Source organism: Lissotriton helveticus, chromosome 1_1 (genome assembly GCF_964261635.1).
Source record: "Lissotriton helveticus chromosome 1_1, aLisHel1.1, whole genome shotgun sequence".
In the NCBI taxonomy this organism is placed as follows: domain Eukaryota; kingdom Metazoa; phylum Chordata; class Amphibia; order Caudata; family Salamandridae; genus Lissotriton; species Lissotriton helveticus.
In genome coordinates this window covers 2,027,820,919-2,027,840,102 of record NC_136057.1, presented here as the reverse complement: position 1 = coordinate 2,027,840,102, position 19,184 = coordinate 2,027,820,919, and positions in this window count along the sequence as shown.

Sequence of the window (19,184 nt, the reverse complement as noted above, 5' to 3'; positions counted from 1 at the left end):
TAATTTTTACCCCTACGCTATTCAACGCTTTCTATACTGTTGCACTCTCTGGAATGGGAATAGAGATTTTTATCCCTACGCTATCCAACGCTTTCCTTACTGTTGCACTCACTGGAGTGGTAATAGTAATTTTTACCCCTACGCTATCCAACGTTTCCCTACTGTTGCACTCTCGGGAGTGGGAATAGTAATTTTTACCCTCCCTCTATCCAACGCTTTCCCTACTGTTGAATTCTCTGGAGTGGGAATAGTAATTTTTACCCCTACGCTATCCAATGCTTTCCTTACTGTTTCACTCACTGGAGTGGGAATAGTAATTTGTACCCCAACGCTATCCAACGCTTTCCCTACTGTTGCACTCACTGGAGTGGGAATAGTAAATTTTCCCTCCCGCTATCCAACTCTTTCCCTCCTATTGCACTCACTGGAGTGGGAATAGCAATTTTTACCCACCCGCTATAAAACGCTCTCCCTAGTAGTGAATAGTAAATGTTACCCTCCCGCTATCCAACGCTGATGTAAATATATTTTTAGACATTACATATATTATTTATTAATTTTAATATTTTTTTTAGGTTTCAGAAAAAACTTTATTAAGGTAATTTCAGACAATAAACACAATGTATCACAAAAGATGTTACATAAGATCAAGCAGTAATACAATAAAATTGGATAGAGGTCATAAAGAAAGGGGGGAATAAAAAGTAAACAATTGAAAGTAAGTCATAAACCGTAAGCATGACTAAAGAGTCGTAAAATGTATCTCATTAAAACATTCAAGGAGTTGAGATCAATAATATGAATTACATAATGTATAAAAAACACAAGTGGAAAATGAGACATAAATGGTATGTAGTAATATGGAACTGTCAAGAGGCAGTTTTATGGAAGTTTAGGGACTTCCTGCTGCAAAGGAGATAAAGGCAAAGAGCGTCTAGCGCTGTCATTAAACATGGAGGTAACAGGATCCCACATTTCTTTTCTTTTTGCAGCCAGGGTTAGTGGGTAAACAAAAGTCCTGTCTAACCTATGATTATAGCATACAGCATACCACCAAGCCTGATACGATATTTTGGTGAAGTCTTTCCAGTTTTTGGTAATTTGTTGAAAAGCAACCGCTAACAATAAATCAATTATTTGTGTATGCAATGTGCATTGACTCCAAATGGGGGAGACACTCCCCAAAAAAATGTGTGAAACAGAGAAGGGATGCGTGGAAAAGAAAATTATATTTATCTGGGACCACACCTGTACCCAAAAAGTATGGATTGGGGGGCAATCAAAAAGCATGTGGAAAAGATCTGCATGTGGCATGAAGCAGGACTAACATAAATCTGTGGAATTTGAGAACTGTTTGCTGAGAATTGGTGGTGAAAGTAATAAGCGATTATAGATAAAATATAATGTTTGAGTAGAATTAGCAGCTCTAGACGATTTGCGCAGCTTCAACCAAATTTTATCCCAAATATCAATGGGCCAAGAGACCTGTAAATCCTCTTCCCATTGCTCCTCCGTCTTAGTTTTAATGCGAGAAGAAGATGAGGTTAAAAGAGAAGCATAGATTTTGGAAGCTTTGTCTGTTTTAAGGAGAAGTGAATATAATAAAGGTATACTAGAGGGTACTGGATAAACAAGAGAAGGAGAAGCAAGGTATGCAGCATGGGCATCTTGAAGTGCAGTGAGTAACAAGGCATATTTAGTACGAAACGAAGGAGGAAGATGAAAGGAGGAGACAGCTGAAGCAAAGGAAAGAAAATGGCCGTGATGATATAGTTGGTGAACCCAGATAAGGCCGCGAGATCTCCATGCTTTCCAGAAAATAGGTCTGTTATTAATAAGGATAGAATCATTGTGCCAATAGGTTGTTTAAAAAAGGATGAGATAGGCAAACTTGGAAGAATTTTGTATGTATGCTTAATAATAGGGGTAGATGTAAATTGCGGTTTGCATGAAAACATAAGATATTCCTTGAAAGAGAAGGGAGAGATGAAAGAAAGCTCCAAGTCCAACCAAAGAGGAGGCGGGGAGGTAGAATCCAAAATCCACCAAGAATCTTGATGTAACAAGAAAGACTTATGGTATAAAGAAGAATTAGGAAAGTTCACCCCGCCTTCCATCTTAGGACGCATCAATTTTGTCAGAGACATGGGGGACTTTTTGTGACCCCATAGAAAGGAAGAAAGAATAGAATTAATTTTCTTAAAGTATTTTGAGGGGATAGAAAATGGAATATTGGAAATAGTAAAAAGGACGATAGGTGAGAGCATCATCTTGATCGTATCCAATCTTCCCCACCAGGATAAATAAAGGGGGTGCCATTTGGAAGTAAGGGCAGTTAATTTTTTAATACAGTCATCTAGACAATGAGCAACTGTACCTGCAAGAGACGTCGTGAAATTAAGTCCAAAATATTTAATAGACTCGGTGGTCCACGTAAAGCCTGAAGCAGAGAAATCATTTTTAAGAGTAAATTTCGTGAGGGGCAAAATCTCGCACTTGTCTCTATTTAATTTGTAACCTGATACATGAGCAAAGGAATCCATCTCATTTAAAAATGCAGGAAGGGAAGATCTGGGTGAAGACAAGAACAGTAGGACATTATCGGCATAAGCAGCCATCTTGATGTTTGATTGTCGAAAAGTGAAACCATGGATGTCATTATTCTGACGAATACGTATTAGGAAAGGTTCCAGAGCAAGGTTGAACAAGAAAGGGGAGAGAGGACAACTTTGTCTAACCCCTCTGTGAAAGGAAAAGTAAGAGGATAAGCCGCCATTTTCCGATATGGCTGCACTTGGGTGAGAGTATAGGAGCGAAATCAATATGGATATTTTTGGTCCGAAGCCAAACCATTTCAGGGTCTGAAAAAGATACAACCATTCGACCCTATCAAAAGCTTTCTCAGCATCAAGAGCTATGGCTGCAAGAGACTGAGATGAATGTGAAGTTTTGGAAAGGATATCAAAGAACAATCTAGTGTTGTCTGCAAGAACTCTGCCTTTAACAAAACCAGACTGCTCCTTGCCCAGAAGTTCAGGTAAATGGGGCTCCAAACGTAGAGCCAGCGCTTTTGAGAACATTTTATAGTCAACATTCACCAGAGATATTGGGCGGTAGTTTTTACAATGCTGCGGATCCTTGCCTGGCTAGGGGAGGATACAAATAAGGGCATCAGAAAAAGTACCAGAAGCGGAACCGGAATGTGGATATTAGAAAATGTAGTTTGGGAATAAGTAATTTGGAAAAGTGAGAAAAGAATTCAACTGTGAAAAACCATCTGGTCCTGGGGCCTTCCCATGTTTCAGAGTTTTCAATGCTCGAGAGAGCTCTGTTTGTGATACATCTAATTCCAATGGCGAGAGATCTGGAGGCGAAACAAAGGGAGAGTGAATCTTAGAGAAAAAACAAGATATGGAGTCTGCAGAGGCAGTTGATTCAGAGGAATAGAGTGATTCGTAAAAATGATGAAACTCCTGTAAGATATCGTTATCTTTATGTTTAAGTGAACCATCTCTGCCCTGAATGGTTTTTATATTAACCCTATTTTGTTTAGCTTTTAAGTAATTTGCTAATAATTTCCCGGCTCTATTCTGACCGCCGTAAAACTTAGCACTAGACTTGAGCAAAAAATTAGAAGCATTGTTCGTGGTGTCTTTATTAAATTGAAGTTTAACAGCAATAAGTTCACTTAAGCACTCTTTGGATCTTGAAGTGTAATAAGCGTGTTCTAAACTTTTAATTTTAGAAAAGAGATCCGTGGTAATTTGCTGCGCCTTTTTTTCGTTTGCGAGAGACATATCGAATTATGAAATCCCTGACTGAAACTTTAAAAGCGTCCCAAATTACCTGAAATTGAATTTCGTCAGAATGATTTATCAAGAAGTATTCGTGAAAAAAGGAAATGAAAGAGGAGACAAAGACAGAGTCAAAGAGGAGAGAATTGTTGAAGCGCCACTTCTTGGCAGATTTAGGTTTACAAAGAACATCCAAAGAAATGCAAACTGGCGCGTGATCAGAGATTAAAATAGAACCTATATCAGAAGAAATAAGGGATTGAGAAAGGTGGTGTGAAACAAAAAAATAATCCAGTCTTGATTGAGTGTGATGAGGCGGGGAGAAAAATGAATATTCTTGTAAAGAAGGATTACATAATCTCCATGCATCGATTAGTTTAAATTGGTGAATGAGTCGTGTGAGAGACTTGCGGGATTTGTGGGGAATATAAGCAGTGGATAATTTTCTATCTAGAAATGGGTCAAGAACTTCATTGAAATCCCCAGCCAAGATGAAGTTGTCAGCATAGTGTTGTGTGATGTGTGGAGCCAGGGAGGTCCAAAAGGAGGCGTCACCAGTCACTGGGGCAAGTTCAAGTTCAAGTTCAAGTTCTGTAATTTGTATAGCACACTACTCACCCAGAGGGTCTCAATGCGCTTGGGGGAGGGAGGGTATATTATTTATCAAATAGCCAGGTTTTAAGCTGTTTTCTGAAGGAGAGGTGGTTTTGTGTAAGGCGGAGGTGAGTGGGGAGGGAGTTCCAGGTTTTGGCCGCTAAGTAGGAGAAGGATCTTCCTCCCATGGTGACTCTATTAATGCGCGGAACTGCGGCGAGGGCTTCATTGGATGAGTGGAGTTGGCGGGTGGGTGTGTAGAAGGACAGTCGTTTGTTGAGGCATTCGGGTCCGAGGTCGTAGAGGGCCTTGTGTGCGTGGGTGAGAAGACGGAACGTTATTCTCTTGTTGACGGGAAGCCAGTGGAGATCTTTCAGGTGACCGGAAATGTGAGCTTGACGGGGGATGTCCAGTATGAGTCTGGCTGAGGTGTTTTGGATGCGTTGGAGTTTTTTCTGTAGTTTGGCTGTGGTTCCGGCGTAAAGGGTGTTTCCATAATCTAGTCGGCTCGTGACTAGTGCGTGGGTGACAGTCTTTCTTGTTTCGGTGGGAATCCAGCGGAAGATTTTTTTGAGCATGCGTAGGATGTTGAAGCATGATGATGAAACGGCGTTGACTTGTTTGGTCATCGAGAGGGAGGAGTCTAGGATGACGCCCAGGTTCCGTGTGTGATCTGTAGGTATGGGTGCTGTGCCCAGTGCTGGTGGCCACCATGAGTCGTCCCATGCAGAGGGGGACGATCCTAAGATGAGGACTTCCGTTTTGTCCGAGTTTAGTTTTAAACGGCTGTTCTTCATCCATACGGATACTTCTTTCATTCCTTCGTGTAGATTGGTTTTGGCGGTGTTGGGGTTTTTGGTGAGGGAGAGGATTAGTTGGGTGTCATCAGCGTAGGAGATGATGTTGAGGTTGTGTTGTCGCGCAATGGTTGCGAGGGGACTCATGTATACATTGAAGAGGGTGGGACTGAGTGATGATCCTTGTGGTACTCCGCAGATGACTTCGGTGGCTTCTGATTTGAAGGGGGGGAAGTCGGACTCTCTGGGTTCTTCCGGCGAGGAACGAGATGATTCAGTCCAAAGCTTTTCCTTGTATTCCGATGTTGCTGAGGCATTGTATGAGGGTGTTGTGACAGACTGTGTCGAAGGCGGCGGAGAGGTCAAGTAGGATGAGGGCAACTGTTTCTCCGTTGTCCAGTAGCGTTCGGATGTCATCTGTAGCAGCGATGAGGGCAGTTTCGGTGCTGTGTTTGGCTCGAAAGTCGGACTGTGAGGGGTCGAGTGAATTGTTGGATTCAAGGAAGGTGGCGAGCTGGCTATTCACAGCTTTCTCGATGACTTTGGCAGGGAAGGGGAGGAGCGAGATGGGGCGGTAGTTCTTTAGTTCAGAGGGGTCCGCTGTGGGTTTCTTCAGGAGGGCGCTGAGTTCGGCATGTTTCCAGCTTTCTGGGAAGGTGGTGGAGTTGAAGGAGCAGTTGATGACATCGCAGAGATGGGGTGCGATGATGGAGTCTGCTTTGTTGAAGATGTGATGGGGGCATGGGTCATTTGGTGAGCCTGAATGGATGGAGTTCATCAGACGGATGGTGTCTTCAGTAGTGATTGCGTTCCAGGCGTAGAGGTTGTGAGAGTGCTGTTTTGGTTCGGAGGTGGTTGGAGTGGGTTGTTCTTCGGACGACAAGTTATCAAAGCTGTTGTGAATGTCAGCGATTTTGTTGTGGAAAAAAGTGGATAGGAAACGGGAGCTTTATCTAAAGTAAAATACACCAGGACCCATCTACCTGATTGATCAGTGCTGCTTGTGATAACTTTAACAGAAATTGATTTACGAAACAAAATCATGACACCGTTGCGCTTACCGTCTCCTGGGGAAAAATAAACCTCACCCACCCAACTTCTTTTTAGTTTAATAGATTCTTCGGCTGAAAGATGGGATTCCTGTGTACATGCTATATCAGCATTAAGACTCTTTGCTGTTTAATTGGTGAATGCAGGCCTCTAACGTTTCATGAAACAATTGTTAGAGGCATACAGTAGCGATAAAGATATTAATCATTAAAATCCAGTCACAAAATACAGCAAAATACCATGGAAGGGTCATGCAAACGTAATTTAAAGAGGAATACATAAAAAACCAAGCGTAATATACCAATGATAAATAATAAGCAATCTGCAAAAAATGCCTCTTAACAAATGTTCGGAAGAGGAATATGAAAGGAAACCGAAAAGATAGATAGGAGAGAGAGGGAAGGATACTTAAGAGAAAAAGAGAAAGAAAAAAAATAGATAACTGGTAAGAATGAAGCTTGGAAAATGAAAAGTCCAATGAGATAGAATGAGAAAATGGCATAGAAAAAAGTGTGAATATAGATAAAACCAGAAAGAGAAACAAATGACAAAAACACTGGGAGAAATGGAAAGACAAAAAACTTACATAACATCTGGAACACACAAAGGGTGGAAGGGTGGATGCCACGTGAATAATGGCGCAATCACAGCTCAAGGGGAGGACGAAGGAAGGGAGTGGACCGATGAACCTCAAGAAGAAAGGGAAGGAACTTGACGGAGAGGAGGTGATCTGTATGAGAGAATAGGACAAAAGGTTAAACGTAACAAACAAATAAATAACATATTATAAATGCTACAAAATAGAAACAACCATCAAAGAAAGGAACTTCTTAACAATAAAGCAGAGTTGATGCTCTGATAAAGATTACTTAGAACCAGAAGTAGAAGCGACATCCATTTTGTCGTTAGAGTGTGAATAGAGAAAACTTTTTAACTTCAACGGGTCATCATATACAGTGGTTTTGTTATTGAGAGTTACTTTAAAACGGCAGGGATGGAACAATCCATATTGTGCTCCCATGGATCGCAGTTGTGGCCGAAGAGCCAAGAACTCTTTACGTCGATCTGCTGTTGACTTAGCGTAATCCTGTGAAAAAAATAAAGGATTCCCGGACCATGTGATTCGGTTCAAAGCTCTTGCTGCGGATAAGACTTTTAGTAAGTCAGTGTATTCAAGGAAGTACATAATAACTCCTCTCAGTTTCTTCATTGTTGCGGAGGAGGACGTACCTCTAATTGGGCCCAGACGATGTGCCCTTTGAATATTGAGACTGGTTCCTTCCGGCAGATGAAGGAGCTTCAGCAAAAAGGATTTGAAGTAAGCAATGGGATCAGACCCCTCCAAACCTTCCTCAAGGCCGTATAGGCGAAGGTTATTCCGCCTACTACTGTTCTCTAAATTTTCAATCTGCTTATGTAAAATCGAAACCTGTGCGCGTACTGGATCAATTTTGGATACAGAGGACTCCATTGAGGCAACATGTTGCTCGAGTACATTGATCCTTTCATCCACAGAAAGCCATTTATCCGAGAGTTCAATGTTCACGTCCAACCCCTAGCAGAAATAGCCAGGAAACATGGTCTCTCACTAGTGACATACGCCGACGACACCCAGCTGGTGGTGACACTGAACAACGAAAGCGGTCTTAGTGCACAAAATTTCAAGCAGACGCTTATCGAAATCACCAGCTGGATGACAACGAACTGTCTCCAGCTGAACGCCGGTAAAACAGAAGTGTTACTGGTGGGAAAAGAAACAACGACCTGGGGAAACAACTGGTGGCCAGAGACACTTGGCCAACCTCCCGAATGCAAAGGCCATGTAAGAAACCTGGGAGTCTGGGTGGACACCGATCTGTCTTTTACCCACCATACCAAAAAGGTGGCAGCTACCTGTTTTGGTATTTTACACAATCTTAGACCGATGTTAAAAAATTTTGACCACCAAACCCGCCAAATTGTGGTGCAGTCAGCAATCTTGTCAAGATTGGACTACGCCAGCTCTCTCTTGCTAGGGGCAAATGTAGCAGAGAAAGCTAGACTCCAGCGAGTCCAGAACGCCGCAGCTAGAGCGTTAACCGGTCTCCCACGCTATAAGTCAGTGTCCACTGTCCTCACGAAACTCCATTGGCTTCCCGTGGAAAAAAGGATCCACTATAAAACCCTTTGTCTTGCATTTAAAATCCTTAACACTGCCTCCCCCCATGCTATGTCCTCTTCTCACATCGTACGTCCCCCGACATGCGCTTCGTTCAGAAGGACAGAACTTGGCAGTAGTGCCCCGCTTTAAACTAGCAAGAATGGGCGGTCGGTCATTCAGACACCTTGCCGCAAGACTCTGGAATGGACTCCCTATTCATATTCGAAGAATCGAGGAGCTACTATCCTTCAGGAAAGCGATAAAAACCCATCTCTTCTGTTAATATACAATTGCCTCACTGTGACAGAACAAACACTCACTACTGGTACACCTTCCCACAGCTAGCGCCGGGACGCCCCTTGGCTGGGTCAGCCGTGCGCGTTACAAGTTCATTTAACATTAACATTAACAGTTGTTGGAGTGTAGATTGGGTCTCTTCAATAAAAGGACGCAAGGCCCTTATTTCATCTAATAATAAGTCAATTGTAGTAGATGAAGACGCCTGTGAAGAAGGCAAAGGAGGATCCTTCTTTAATCTTTTGGTGGTGCCTTTTTTTGTGATGGACATTAAAGATGTTGAGGATGTAGAACCTTTTGAAGACATGGAATCAGGTGAATCCTCCATCTCTAAACACTGGTAACGAGAGCCTGTGTGAGTTAAGGATTTCGTTGCAATTGCGGAGAATTTACGCAGGTCTTTAGAGAACCCCCTCATGTAGAAGGTGAAAAGTCCAAAATTATGAGATGCAGGGGTTCAATGCGACTAGGTCTGATTATAATAGTCAGCAGGAGCACAAATTGTGCATGTGAGTGGTTGAAATTTTAGAAACGCACTCGGAAGACAACCCAAACAAATTGAGAATATATAACCTCATAGCGCAAAAAGTGGAAATACTAGGTTACATAGAGCCAAGTTTACAAGAATAAGCATGCAGAAAGCACAGGTAAATATATTCAACAAACGTAATGGCAACAAATCATACTAGCATCACATCAACCTAGAACACAGATGAGATAAAATATGAGCTGAGTACTTATATGCAAATAGTAACATAAATCCTGTAAAATAAGTAATGCCTGCTAAGCTTAAGCGCATGAAAACCACTTAGAGATAGTAATGAAATCCAACATGAGCACGAGAAATAATGAAATATAACTTCAGTACTGTAAAAGGTTACTACATAAAGCATAGCGTCAATAAGAAAGCAGGCATGAGATAAACAAATTCAAAACAGCGCACTTGAATAACTTGGGGAAATAAACATGCCTGTATTATTAAAATGTCAGTCTCGTGTGATGAAAAGTCACTTCATGAATAAGGAGGCAGCTTATGGCACATACCGGACAAAATGGCGGTGTTCTGTTATGAGGAGCGAGTATGAAATTAAAGGCACTATAAATTAATATCCCACGAAGTCAAATGAAGATAAGTAAAGATTCGAGCAGAGCAAGCCTCCAGTAGCGCTGTTATATGAAGCAGAAAGAGCTGCACTGATCCGCGTAAAATACCGCTAGGAGCCTCACTCCGTCCGCGGAAATCATAAAATGGCGGCCATTGAGTCGGCAGCGCCACAGCCACTCACTTGCGTTTTTTTTGGGCAAAATTCGCTCAGCAAGGTCCCAAGTCCAGAAGAGACGGAAGCAGGGAACCTTCTTACATCATGACCTTGTCTTACAAGTGCCCTCAGTAGCAGGAGGAAGAACTCCGGGTCCGTCTCCACCTCCGTCCCGTGGAGAGCTACGAAAACGCGGCCATCACCATCGGGCGTAAGCCACGCCCCCCAATTTTAATATTTTTAAATTAATTTTAAGTGTGTTTTATTAAATTAAATTGATCATTTAATTAAGTTAATATTACTTTTAACATATTTAAAAAACTCAATATTTTTTACAAACTATGGGGCATATTATCAAGGTACAGCATTCAAATTATCGCCGCTTTAGCGGCAGGAAACTGCCACTACAACGGCGATAATGGGCTTGATAATATGCCCTTGAGAATTCTAACAGAAGCCCATGTTAACACCAGAACATGGGCTTCTATTGGAATTCTCAAGGGCATATTATCAAGCCCATTATCGCTGTTTTAGCGGCAATAATTTGAATGCCGTTCCTTGATAATATGCCACTATATTTTAAGCAACGATATTTTGTCTTCGGTATTTTTATACTTACCTGTTTGTAGATGGGGAGTCGATATTCTGATCTTCAATATTTTGGTGTCGATATTCTGTCCGTTCGATATTTTTGTTGTCGATATTTCATCAATTGGACATTATACAGCATGTTTCCCCCATACGACTCTGCATGGTAATATATAATTCCCTTAGAACTGCCTCTCGTTTGAATTGAAAAGTCAACTGCAGCATTGTGAGGCAACAGCACAGCATTTGTCCTGCATCCTGAAATCATCTGCAATGAACTACTTGTGACTTTTCGCAATGCAGATCCTTTGTTTGACAATGGTCCACAATCTCTGACTCGATCTTGGTGTAGTTAGATGAATACAAGTTATGTGATCCGCAACAGAGAGACCCTTGCAACCTGGCCCTTTTCCTGTCACGTAGTGTAGCTCAGCAAATTCGTAAACCTACACCATAGCGCGCACAAAGGAAATCTAAATTGTTTATGCATGCCCCTTGTGCACACAAGGGAAATATAAATTGTGTATTCATGTCCTGGTGTAACTGTGTGCCTCTGGTACTTTTACAGTGCACAAAATCTGCAGGTGTTGAAAGGGAGTACATTTGAAAATTTACGTTTCGTACGTTTTTTATTGGAAATTATTTGCTAACTGAAGCCTTCACTTAATTTACTCTTTTTAATCAATCTCGTTATTATCCCCCAAGTCATTTAACATACTTTCAGCATCATTTATCACTACTTCATCGAGGCGCAAGGTTAGAACTCTTTGAACGTGTGGAAAAAGCATTATGTTTGAATACCCACAATGTAATGATTTTGAAATGTTCACATTTTCAACACCCACCCACTTAACACTACCCTAGGTATACCCACTGCCACTGCAGCACAATTTTATATATTTTTGATTTTCTTAGGTTGAAGCGATATCTGCGTGAAAAACCCACGATTCTGACTTTGTTATTTGGAGCCATATGTTTTACTTGTATTTGCCACTTGTTCTGAAAATAAGTTAAACATTACACATGAAAAGATGTTTGTGAATTGTCCATTTGATCACTTCGAATGAGACATAGGTATATCTTGGTTCAACATGGCAATTATTTATGAAATGCAACTATCTCCAGACAACTTCCTGTTATTGAATCTTACTATTACATGTTCACTCAGAGCAAAAGGTTAACTTGACTGTGGGGTGTGAAGTGTATGTGTGAACTGCTGATTGATTTTTGTGTTGGAGCAATATTCAATGTCCTCCACCTAGTAGTGTGGCAAGAAAATTACATTCGTCCTTTTCCAATTTTTTTTTATTCTATTGAAGAAGTCCGTCAATTGAATAACGACATTGATTTCGTAGTGAAACTAATTTTGTTCCTCAGTTCCCCTATAAAAATGCCTAATTCATTAAAGAAGCTTATTGTTCTTTCATTATTTTGCAGAGAACACTCGCAAGTTGTACGTTTCATAAATTGGACATTATACAGCATGTTTCCCCCATACGACTCTGCATGGTAATATATAATTCCCTTAGAACTGCCTCTCGTGGGAATTGAAAAGTCAACTGCAGCATTGTGAGGCAACAGCACAGCATTTGTTCTGCATCCTGAAATCATCTGCAATGAACTACTTGTGACTTTTCGCAATGCAGATCCTTTGTTTGACAAAGGTCCACAATCTCTGACTCGATCTTGGTGTAGTTAGATTAATACAAGTTATGGAGAGAATTTGGAAAGAACTTTATGATATAATTGTCATTAAAGGCCTTTACCCATCATACACTCACCCCGCCAAAGAGCCAGGACCTCGTGCTACAATACTGAAATATGGGACCAGCCTCTAGCAAATATGTATGTGTTTGTCACAGTGCTACTGCCCAATATGTACTGCATGGTGCAATGAGCTAGGCTCACTAAACATGTCATGTGCCTGGCGAGTTTAAAGTGTGCCACCTTGTCAAATATTGTGACTTTGCAGGCCTACTCTTCGTGCCTTCTTGAACATGAAACTTTATTTTGCCAATAGTATTATTAGTCTGTCCATCTCAGTGTCTGTCTATTTTGATCTATGTACCTATTTATGCTATCTTTCTGTCTATGTGTTACAGATGAATGAATGAATGATTGACTGAATGCATGAATTAATGACTTCTGAACGCACATTCACAGAGGGCCATCTTGGCGCAAGGAATGACTGAGTAAAGCTGAGTAAAAAAGAACTGAAAGGGGCTAATGGAAATGATGACCTTTCAAAACTTTACAAATAGAAATATGATTTGTGATACCCCCAAATGATAGCAGCAGTCCGCTCAACAACTTTGGATCCACAACAGAAAAGGATTTGTCTTTCAGATAGATCTGCCTAAATTGAGGGACCATTGCTATAATGTAGGAGGCCAAAAGGAAGGATCATGTAAAATGCTACTGTGAAATTTGGGCCGGATAGGCAGAAGCACAAGAGCCCAGTGGAGCCCGCTGTACAGGGCACAGGGACTTGAACTTGCGGTACTGGCAGGTTGTGCAATTTAAAGGCTGCTGTTTTGTGTTTGAACATACACAGCATAAAAAAACAATCTAACTGCCGTATTCAGAGAAGTTGTAGTCTGGCAATGGTATAAACAGGAAGCCCCAAATGTCAGGCATTGGAATAATGGAGTCTAGACCATATGACTGCACCTATCATTATGATTCTCATTTACTGATGGGAAATGCAAAGGATCATTTCCAGTAGGCTTAAATTGAAAAATAAACTGCGCCCACGGAATTGGCTTGGTTTTCAAAAATGAGTTCCTTGTTAAACTGAAACCCAAGTTTCTTAACCATGCCAACAGGAAAGGAAAGAGGCATGCATACAACTATGTCAAAAGCTGGTACTTCAAATACTTTTGGAGCCACAGATTAACACTTCAGTTTTGTCAGCATTATATTTCATCATGGTGATACTCAACAAAGTTTGGATGACCATAAGGTAGAATTGAAGCATATGTTGGACCTCTTCAGGAGGGCAGTCAAGTCTAAAGATACTCTGGGTGTCATTGCCGTAGGACTTGCAGGTCTGGCCAAAAGATCTGATGATGCGTATCAACAGTCAAATATATGTTACATGAGATTGAAGATGATGATTCTTAGGGAACATTACAGTACATTAAGGTGGACCTGGGCTGGAAGTTCGAAAAAGAAAGAGATTTGCTATGTCCTGATAAGAATGATAGGAACCAGAAACCAGCAAATCACTTAGTCCAATCACTTCCAACTAGCTGAATAAGATTAAATGACTGACTGTGTTGAACATGGCAGAGAGATCCAGGCAGAAACAGTTCTGTATGGTGTTCAGTATCCAAGCCAATCCTAAAGTCATCCAACTGCAAAATGAAATCTGTTTACATATCCATTGCTGGGTATATTCTAAGCTGGGCTGCATCTACCAGTTCGTGCATTTGTAAGTGGTTGGTGAACAACTGGATCAAATTGTCCAAATATTTAGCAACACATAGGAGCGGAAATATTGGTGTGTATTTACTCTCTACCATAGGGTACAGAGTGTTTTTCTTCAATAGGGATTTAACAATGTGCTTCTTAAAACACAAAGAATCAATGCCCGATGGTAGCTGTTGTTCATCTCTCCGTCTTTCATTACCATTGAATATATATCTTAGTTGGTTAGAAAAAAGCAGACAGAAGTACACATCTAATTCATGAATCAAGTACAACATGTAACTACAGGAAAATGGTCAAAGGGAGCACATTCCTAAAGCACAAATGTACAGAAAAAGACTAATAGGTCTCCTTGTAATTCAGCAACACTTGAACTGTAATAGTCCTATGGTTTCATAATTTGGACAGGACAAATAAGCGGGAAATTTCAATTTTCTTCTTTTTCCTTTATAGAAGATCCATAAAAGTAGAGTTGACAAGAAACAGCCGACACGTGTTTCGTCAGTACTATATATCAGTACTATGACTTTTTCAAAGCATAGCAGTTAGAATACAAGTCGAGCACGCAGCTGCAAGGGACAAGAGTCCAAATAATCAGATGAGATCACTTGAGGTAGATGTAATTGGCTATCCAATAAGTGTAACATGAAAGCGTTCCCCTAAAATCACGAAGGCAACACGTCTCAATATATAGAAGGTGAATCATGAGAGATGGGGATATAGGAGTCCATATATGAAGTCAGATGGTTATGTGCCCCAGTCAAACAACTCGAGAGATCCTAAAAATGTAGCTATTAGAACAAGCATGGAATTAATAACGGAATTATTACGTGGAATCTTTCATCACGTTACCGCTCCTCGACTGTTGTGGGGCTGGGCTCGAGCATGCTGTAATTGCCTATGAGGGGCGTCGCTTGTTCGAGTAGCCAAATTCAGGTTCTCTCGATTTGATTGACTGTGGCACACAACCATCTGACCTCGTATATGGTACAAACCCGATACAATACGTGGTATCTATCATCACGTTACCGCTCCTTGACTGTTGAGGGGTTGGGCTCGAGCACGCTACAATTGTCTATGAGGGGCGTTGCTTGTTCGAATAGCCACATTTTTAGGATCTCTCGAGTTGTTTGACTGGGGCACATAACCATCTGACTTCATATATGGACTCCTATATCCCCATCTCTCATGATTCACCTTCTATATATAAAGACGTGTTGCCTTTGTGATTTTAGGGGAACGCTTTCATGTTACACTTATTGGATAGCCAATTACATCTACCTCAAGTGATCTCATCGGATTATTTGGACTCTTGTCTCTTGCAGCTGCGTGCTCGACTTGTATTCTAACTGCTATGCCTTGAAAAAGTCATAGTACTGATATATAGTACTGACGAAACACGTGTCGGCTGTTTCTTGTCAACTCTACTTTTATGGAACTTCTAATAATGAAAAAAGAAAAAATTTAACTTTCCCGCTTATTTGTCCTGTCCAAATGCTCAAACCATAGGACTATTACAGTTCAAGTGTTGCTGAATTACAAGGAGACCTATTAGTCTTTTTCTGTACATTTGTGCTTTAGGAATGTGCTCCCTTTGACCATTTTCCTGTAGTTATATGAATGCCAATCTTCGATTGTCATTAGTCTCTCCTGGTAGGGGGGGACTGTGGTCTATGTAGCACTCCGTCTTTAAATACCAAAGATTCATCACTAATCCAGTACTGTTTTCTATTTCACTACAAAGTGTGTATGTGCGTTTTTTTCCAATTTGGATACACCACTACCGTTCTTCTTCTTTTCAAGTACAACATGTATTGTTGATTAAACTGAAATAACTGAGAACATTTATTCTAGAGATCTTAGTGACATTAGTTACTAAATGTTTTTCAACAATATGTAATAATGCATGTAATTCATAAAATAATGTTACATTTATCTACCATCTAGATTATTAATAGATATTTTGAATCAACTTACATCTATTTTATACATTACACTGCGAACTCCACCAACAAGTGCACATTTACTGGTAGTACATTTGTAAAGTTTGACATAAGAGTCTCTTAACTCCTCATTCAAGTGTGTGGAAACATGGAAGTCTACACAACGTTGTGGATTTTCACTTGGAAATGATGACTAGCAAACAAGTGGAGAATGATTTCTTAATGTAACACATGAGTAAATGTAAATGTGCATATTTTCATTTGTGAATCATGGATTTCATATAGCACCCTCACAAACAGGAGAAACTCCCTCATGGATCTCATTGAATAAATATACCAATAACCTTTGCTTTGCTTTGCTTTGCTTTCCTTTCCTTTCCTTTCCTTTCCTTTCCTTTCCTTTCCTGTCCTTTCCTTCTCCCTTCCCTTCCCTTCCCTTCTCTTCTTTTCCTTTACTTCCTTTCCCCTAGTCCCCAATCAGGGTCAGCTAGGCACACATCTTCAAGTGCAAACAGAGTGTTACCTGCATACACGTAATTTATTACATCACACCCAAAGCCATTAAGTTCTGTAGGGTTGCATTTGTTTTTTAACCTAAATAATATGCAGGATGAGGCAGTGTTATTGTTAATAGTTTTCCTTCATTTTCAGGTATATTGATGATATATTGCTAAAGGACGCATTTCGTATAATTTCAAATGTATCAGTACCTTATCACGCGAACCGTGCTCATATAATACCAGGAAGTAAACATGATTATTTCACTTAAGAGAAATGAACTAAATTGCAAACAGTTTTTACTTCCGAATTCCATTTTCATGCAACAGTGGGCTAATGGTTAAACCTCACAATATTTGATGTATGCTTTCAACAATTTATCACTGGAGAAAGTCTATGTGGGCGCCATAAACTAAGGCTGAATCTGATCTAATTTTGTTCACTTCAGCAGAAACCATTAGCATGGCAAGATTAAGTAATGCCTTCGTTTTATTTGCTTGTACTACATAATTATCTTGTTTTTGTAAGTAAATTTCACTTTCAGTTATATTGTTTCTGTCCGATTTGTTGTTGAAAAGGGAACATTTTGTTCTTGTAAAGTTTAACAATAAGTGCAATTGCAACACAAGGACCGGTTTTGTATTATATTCCCAAATAATTAACCGGCTAGAATGGAGAAGTTTCCAGACATTGTTAAAATTGACCAAGTAGACAGACCCCAAATATATTTTAAATGAAGAATTCACGTCTCTCAACAGAAAATATAGCATAATAAATAAGCAATACACAAATTGAAAATAAAGGCTTCAATGTGACATATAAGGTGGGGAAGTTTTACCATAGCACACAATGAATAATTCCTTCACTTAGCTTGATGTTTTGTTTAATTCATTTTATTATATATTGTATTTTTATACACTTAAATGGGAATATGATAAGCATGTAACAAATTATTGTCACGTGGCTATCAATTCTGATTGGTCACCAGTATATATACCCTTAAATAATCCATCTACTAGTTATGCATTTTAAACCAATACCAAATTACATTAAATTGTCTCAATCTATCTCTCCCCGAACCAAGATTAGCCTATTTAGTCATCCCAGTCTTGTGTATTCTCAGATTTACCAAATAGAAGCAAAGTCCAACAAATCAATAACTAGTTTTCATCATTCTTGTGGTGGCAAAAATAAAAAATGCTTTAAAAGATTCAGTTTATTAGTCACTTATTTTTAAACGTCCTCCCTTACTTTGTAAGTTATACACTATTATTATATCTTAACTTCTTTGGAGGATTACCTATCCTTTATGATAAGCCTTTTCAAATGGAAGCTGCTTTTCCAATGAGAAAAATTGTACCATATTACAAATAATTCAAAATGATCAGTCCTTGGGAGCAAATCCTCTGACAATTCTCCCACTTTAGGATATGTCATCAGCAATGGTGCCTCCTCCGCTATGGCAGAGGAGTGTTGCCCTTATGGTTCCTTTGCGGGTAGGAGGGTGGGTGGGGTTGCTCTACTCACCCAGCAGGGCAGGGGTTGAGTCGTTTGCCTACTCAAGCGCCCAATGACTGTTTGGTCGGCACTCTCTGGCCACCCAAAGCAATCATGCACACTTCCCTGTTCTCCATGCAGACTACATTACAGCCTGCATGGAGAACATGCCAACCCCTACAGCCCCTGGCTGAGTGCCTTGTCACATCACTCAGAGCAATCACAACCCTCCACTGAAGTGTTGTGATTGGCTTAGGAGTGGGAGCCTGGCTGCGTACTTCCTGTTCCTGGAAGCGGACTCAGGAGAGAAGAAGAACAGAAGACGAAAGACCCAGCCTCGAGCTAAGTTTTTACATTTTTATTTCAAAACCCTGCTCCCCCATGTGACACCCCTCCCTCCTTCAGCGACACCCCCTGTGAGCTCTGCAGCCCCCGCACCCAACCTCACCCGCGAGCCATGCCAGCCGCCCCTGGTCATCAGCACTTGTGGAATAATTCCCTGTGCAAGTAACCATCTTCCACATGTGTCTTCTGTTAATAATACCATTTTTAACATGCTAACCCAGGCTTGTATGTTATTCTTGTGAAGAACTCGGCAATCTACACCATGGAGAGTTAGTTAGGGTGCACAGAGGTTTCTTTACCCAGCAAGCCATGTACTTTTCAAAGCACTGGAGGTGATCTGGTTGTTAGATTTTAAATTTCCTATAAATATTCATAATTTCAAGCCATGAATTATGTGTTTGCTATCCCTAGTTAAGGACTGCAATTATTGTAATACTTTTCTAGATCAGTGGCAGCTGAGCTGGTGACATACGAACATGGTAGGGCAAGGTGGAGGCTCTGGCCTTTATCATTTTTTAAATAGGAAACATGAGAGAGGCGTAAGACAGCAGAAAGAGGAAGAAAAAGAGTATTAGGGGGAGAGATGGAAAGGGAGAAAAAGTGCAAGAGAGAGAGGGGGGATTTGTGCCTGACACATACTGTGGGTGGCTGGCTGCTGCAAAGAACAAGGACAGGGAGAAAGAGAGAGACTAGAGTTTGGGAGGCTGTGAGAGGTTATAATGTCTACAGTCCAGTCCTGCAAGTGTTGACACATTGAATTTTACCTCATTCACACTCAGTTCAAGGACACAGTCTTCTTTCTTCAACACATGCTTTTTGAAGTATATAAATAAGTTCATAGCCTTTTTTTCACCAATCCCTGGTAACCCAGCCCCTACTCATCTTCAATACAACCCATAAATCAGTTCAGAATGGTCATCCACAATATGTGACTTTCACGCACCTTGATAGTT